Here is a 6,428-nt window from a genome sequence, read left to right on the forward strand (position 1 = left end):
CAAGAGGGAGGGGCAGAGACAGAGAGAACCTCAAGTAGGCTCCGCGCTGTCAGCCCCGAGCCCAACACGGGGCTTGATCTCCTGAACCACGAGTCAAGAGTTGGACGCTTAACCGACAGAGCCACGACACGGTTCAGTGGCTTTTAGTCCATTCACAATGTTGTGCAACAACCATCACCACAATTGAATTTCAGAACATTTTCATCACCCCCAAAAGAAACCTCTTACCAATTAGTAGTCACTGCCCATTTACCTCCTGTCCCTGGCACCACTAATCGACTTTCTTTTCATAAGGATTTGCCTCCTCTAGGGGTTTCATATAAATGGAATCCTACAACGTATGGCCTTTTGTGTCAGGCTTCTTTGACTTAGCAGTGTTTTCAAGGTTCATCCATGTTGTAGCATGTATTCCTTTTTTTTTTTTTTAAATTTGAATGTGTGGGAGCGGGAGAGAGAGAATCCCAAGCAGGCTCCACGGTGTCAGTGCAGAGCCCAACGTGGGGCTTGGACTCAGAAACCTGAGATCATGACCTGAGCTGAAACCAACAGACACTTAACCGACTGAGCCAGCCACGTGCCCCACATGGATCCCTTTTTATGCTGCATAATATTCTGGGTGGAGATACTTCATTTTGTTCATCTTTCTGTCAACTGATGAACAGTTGAGTGGTTTCCACTTTTTTGCTATGAGGAATAATGTAAACATTTGTGTACGTGTTTTTGTAGGAACATTTAAAAAAAATATATCCTGCCACCTTTTTGTAAAGTTTATTTATTTTGAGAGAGCAGGAGTGGGGAGGGGCAGAGGGAGAGAGAGAATTCCAATCAGGCTGTCCGTGCAGAGCCCAATGCAAGGCTCCATCCCACAAACTGTGAGATGGTGACCTGAGGCTGAGTCGGATGTTCAACTGACGGAGCCACCCAGACGCCCCAAACATGTTTTCAATTGGGTATTAATACCTAGGAGTGAAACTTCTGGGTCCTATCTTACATTCCCAAGCCGGCCTTGTCTTGCTGGGGTAAACCCTACTTTGTCATGATGTATTCTTTTATGTTTTGGGATTCAATTTGCTAATACTAAGGATTTTTGTATCTGTTCACAAAGGATATTAGTCTGTGGTTTGTTTCGTGTTTCTGTGGTTTTGGGACCAGAGTCATTCTCATAAAAGGAGTGAAAAGTGGTAGGTCTACTGTTTTCTGGAAGAAATTGCATAGAATTGTGGTGTTCCATCTAATTTAAATGTTTAGTAGAATCCACCAATAATGCTGTCTAGGCCTAGAGTTTTCATTTTCAGGTTTTTAATGATGGGTTAAATTTCTTTGATTGCTATACGACTATTCTGATTCTTCCTTTTGGGGTGAGTTTGGTAATTTGTGTCTTTCAAGGAATTTATCTGCTTAAGTTGTCAAAATTTCTATGCAGAGAGTTTGTAACTGTCACTCATGATCCCTTTCAGGTTTGTGGAGACTATAGTGATAGCCCTTGGGGTGCCTGGGTGGCTCAGTCGGTCAAGCATCTGACCTCGGCTCGGGTCATGATCTCATGGTTCGTGAGTTCAAGCCCCACATCGGGCTCTGTGCTGACAGGTCAGAGCCTGGAGCCTGCTTTGGATTCTGTGTCTCCCTCTCTCTCTGCTCCTCCCTGCTCATGTTCTGTCTTTCGCTCAAAAATAAACATTTAAAAATTTACAGTGATAGCCCTACTTTCATTCCTGATACTAATCTGTTATTTCCTTTCTTTCCTTATCACTAAAAGTTTACTTTTTTTTTTTTTTTTTAAGAATCCGATTTTTTATTTATTTCCTCTATATTGCTTTGGTCTTTTCAATTTCATTGCTTCCTGCTCTTACGTTTATTTACTTCCTTTCTCCTTTTCAGGCTATTTTGTTGTTTTTAGTTTCTTAACATAAAAACTCATTGCACTGAGACTTTTCTTCTAAGATAAGCATTTAGTACTGTAACATTTCCTCTAGTGCTTTAGCTGCATCTCAAACGTTGATATGTAGTTTTTTTTTTCAGTTTACAATGTCTGCAAATTTCCTTTGAAAATTCCTTTCCTTTCTGTATATTTAGATGTGTTATCTAATTGCCAAGCATTGGGGCATTATCTGAGAGTTTGTTATAGTTAAGTTTAATGGAATTAAATTTTTCTTAAGATTTTTTTAATTCATTTTGAAAGAGGGAGCGTGGGGGGGGGGGGGCAAGAGGGAGAGAGAGAATCCCAAACAGGTTCCACACTGTCGAACAGTGAGATCATGACCTGAGCCAAAACGAATAGTTGGATGCTTAACCGACTGAGCCACCCAGGTGCCCCCATCATTTAAAGTTTTTAAAAACTTAAGGTTTATGCCCCAGACTGTGGTCTATTTTCATGACTGTTCCATATGCACTTTGCAAAAGAACGTTTCTGCTGTTGCTGGATGTTGTTCTACAACTGGGTCCAACTGGTTATTGGTGGGAATTGTTTTCTCTATAGCCTTGACTTTTTTTTTTTAATTTTTATTTTTTTTAACATTTATTTATTTTTGAGACAGAGAGAGAGCATGAACGGGGGAGGGTCAGAGAGAGGGAGACACAGAATCTGAAACAGGCTCCGAGCTGTCAGCACAGAGCCCGACGCGGGGCTCGAACTCACGGACCGCAAGATCGTGACCTGAGCCGAAGTCGGCTGCCCAACCGACTGAGCCACCCAGGCGCCCCTAGCCTTGACTATTTTTTTATCTAGTTCTATCATTACTGAGAAAAGTGAAGTCTAATGGCAGATTTGTCCATTTTTTCCTTTCAGTTCTATCAGTTTTGCTTTGTTATATTTCAAAGCCATTTTAGGTGTATAAACATTTAGAATTGGGATGTCACTGAAAATGGTGTAGGGAACTCCAAGGCTCTGCCTTTCCACAAAAGCAGCTAATGAACTGGTGGTGGAAACCGTCAGAATCTACTTTTGCAGAACTCTAGAAAGCTCGTCGGAAACTTCCCACGACCCAGGGAAGAAAGAAGCGGATGCTTTGCGGTGAGTGTGCTAGGACATTTCCAGTTGCCTGCCTGCTACACCGCACGTGGGGGGCCGTAAGGAGGACAAGAGCTCACGGTTTTGGTGCGTGCTGTTAGCACCAGCGGGAGGAATATAGTCCTTCTCAAAGCTTCGGGACTGTGGGCTTCAACACATCTGGCACTTGCCTGAAAGACCAACCTAAGAGCTGGCCTTTGTTTCGCCAGACTCTGTGTTCCCAAGGCTGGGTGGCTCTGGCCAAAAGTGTTCCATGGCCCTGGAATTGGCTGCAGCAAATTGGACAAGGGACGATCGTTGGGACAAGCAACAGACCTATAAGAAGACTGGAAAGAAACAAGGTGGGAAAGGAGATACTTAGGGAAAGGCCTTTCCGAGCTCCCACAGGCATAATGACGAACTGGGGAAACGTAGCCCATGCCCAGTGCTGGTGTACTCCAGGAAAGGCCTGACAAATCACTCAGCTCTCACTCTGGCTCGTCTTCAGGCTCCACACAAGCAGAAGTGGAGGCTGAGGGGCGCCCTGGGTGCTTCAGTCGGTTGAGCGTCCGACTGTTGATTTGGTTCAGGTCATGAACCCAGGATTGTGGGATGGGGCCCCGTGTTGGGCTCTATGCTGAGAGTGGAGCCTGCTTAGGATTCTCCTTCCCCAAACTCTGCCCCTTTCTTTCACTCTCTCTAAAAAAAAAAAAAAAAAAAAGAGGCTGAAACAGAGTGTGAATAGCCTGGCTGAGCCATGAAGCAATGGTCCACAAAGCAGAGCCAATTGATTAAGAGGGTATTTTTTCCCTCCCTTTTTTTTTTTTTCTTTTAAATTAAGTTTATTTCTAGTAATCTCTACACCCAACAAGGGGCTCGAACTCAGGACCCCAAGATCAAGTGTTGCATACATCAACTGAGCCAGCCAGGTGCCCCTTATTTTTCTTTTAGTAAGTGAGTTTAGCAAGGTTTCAGAATATAAGAGCAATATACAGAAATCAACTGTGTTCCTACAGGCAGGCAATAACCAGAAATTGTAAGTTAAAAATCTCACAGTGGCATCAAGAAATATGAACTACTTAGGGATAAATCTGACAAAGATGTGAAAGATCTGGATATATGACCTATAAAATACTGCTGAGAGAAGACCTAAATAAATGGATAGGTCACTTCTCCCTAAATTGATCAATAGATTCAATAACGCTAGATTCTTTTGTAGAAACTGACAAGCTAATTCTGAAATTCATCTGAAAAAGCAAAGGACCTGGAGCAGCCAAAGTAACTTTTACAGGTATAAAACTGGAAAGCTAACACCACCTAATTTCAAGAATTAGTATGAATCTACAGTAATCGAGACCATGTTGTATGGCCATTAAGACAAATGGATCAATGGAACAGAAACTCGAGGCAACTGATTTTTGACAAAGGTACAAAAGCAATACGGTGGAGAAAGGGACAGCCTTTTCAACTAATGTTGCTAGAAACTGGATATCTATATGCGAAGAAAAGGAACTGAAAGTCCTAGCTGGAGCCATATACGTGGATACAGAGCCAAAATGGATCACAGACATAAACACAAAACCTGAGATTTTAAACTCCTAGAAAACCTTTACCTTTTGGGTTAGGTAATGGTTTCTTAGAACAACAAAAACACAATCCGAAGAAAAATGGAATTCATCAAACTTAAGCCTCTGCTCTTCAAAGACACTGTTAAAAGACTGGAAAGAGAAGCCACAGACTGAGAGAGAATCTTTGCAAAACGGGACCAACAGACTTGTATCCAAAGCATACACGCATGCCTCGTTTTATCACACTTCGCGGATACTGTGTTTTTTACAGCTTGGAGGTTTGTGGCAACCTGCATCCATCAAGTCTCTCAGCGCCATTTTTCCAACACAGTTTGCTCACTTCTGGTCTCTGTGTCCTATTTTGGTAATTCCCTCAATATTTCATACTTGGTGATCTGTGATGAGTGATGAGGACTTACAGCTCATGATGGCTATTAGCTATTTTAGCAATAAAGTATTTTTTAATTAAGGTAAGTACTTTTTTTTTTTCCCTTAGAACTAATGCTATCGCACACGTAAGGTTTCACTATCCTGTAGTAGTTTATTAACTTCTGCATGCTCTGGGAAACGAAAAAATTCATTTGACTTGGTTTATTGTGGTGGTCTAGAACCAAACCTGCATTGTCTAAGGCATGCTTGGATAGAGAACTCTCCAAACTCAATTTTAAAATGGGCAAAAACCGCGAATAGGTACTTGCCCAAACAAGGTAAGGATGGCCAAATAAGCACGTGAGAAGATGCTCGACATCATTAGGGTAGCGCAAATTAAAACTACGATGAGATACTGCCTCCTACCTCCTACCTCCTAAAATGGCTAAAATTATAAAAACAATACCAAGTAGTGGAGAAGAGGTACAGGAACCGAAACCTTCATCTGTTACTGGTGAGAACATAGAATAGTTCAACCACTTTGGAAAACAAACGTAGAGCTACCATTCATCTGACCTAGCTGTTCCACTCCTTGGTATTTACCCCCCAAAAAGTACAGCTCCATACAGAGACTTGTACGTGAACGTTCACAGCAGCTTTATTTTTAATAGCCCTAAACCGGAAACAAGCCAAATGTGAATCAACATAAAAAGTGAATAAACTGTGGTCTCCCCATACCACGGAATGGGACTCAACCATAAAAAGGAAAGAAATATGGACACAACAATACGGATGAAATTCAAAATCAAAGTCAAAAGAGCCAGCCCCATGCATAGGGGCACTTGTACCCCAATGTTTATAGCAGCACTCTCAACAATAGCCAAATTATGGAAAGAGCCTAAATGTCCATCAACTGACGAATGGATAAAGAAATTGTGGTTTATATACACAATGGAGTACTACGTGGCAATGAGAAAGAATGAAATATGGCCCTTTGTAGCAACATGGATGGAACTGGAGAGTGTGATGCTAAGTGAAGTAAACCATACAGGGAAAGACAGACACCATATGGTTTCACTCTTATGTGGATCCTGAGAAACTTAACAGGAACCCATGGGGGAGGGGAAGGAAAAAAAAAAGGTTAGAGTGGAAGAGAGCCAAAGCATAAGAGACTCTTAAAAACTGAGAACTGAGGGTTGATTGGGTGGGAGGGAGGGGAGGGTGGGTGATGGGTATTGAGGAGGGCACCTTTTGGGATGAGCACTGGGTGTTGTATGGAAACCAATTTGCCAATAAACTTCATATATTGAAGAAAAAAAAAAACAAAAACCACACACACACACAAAAAGAGCCAGCCCCCAAAAAGAATATATACTGCAGGATTCTACTTAGCTAAAACTCTAGAAAATGCAAACTCCTCCACAGTGACACAAAGCAGATAAATGGTTGGTAGGGGTGGGGAGGGGAAAACTGTAAAGGGGCAGGAGGAAATTTTGGGGGTAATG

At 42.2% G+C, this 6,428-nt stretch overlaps 1 protein-coding gene across 8 annotated transcripts in view; it reads left to right on the plus strand.

Annotated features, from left to right (window-relative positions):
• Nucleotides 1–6,428, plus strand: part of RCCD1 (RCC1 domain containing 1) — a 34,844-nt gene that overhangs the window by 19,061 nt on the left and 9,355 nt on the right. The window lies entirely within an intron of this gene.

Source organism: Panthera pardus, unplaced genomic scaffold (genome assembly GCF_024362965.1).
Source record: "Panthera pardus isolate Hobbes unplaced genomic scaffold, ASM2436296v1 HiC_scaffold_23, whole genome shotgun sequence".
Taxonomy (NCBI): Eukaryota; Metazoa; Chordata; class Mammalia; order Carnivora; family Felidae; genus Panthera; species Panthera pardus.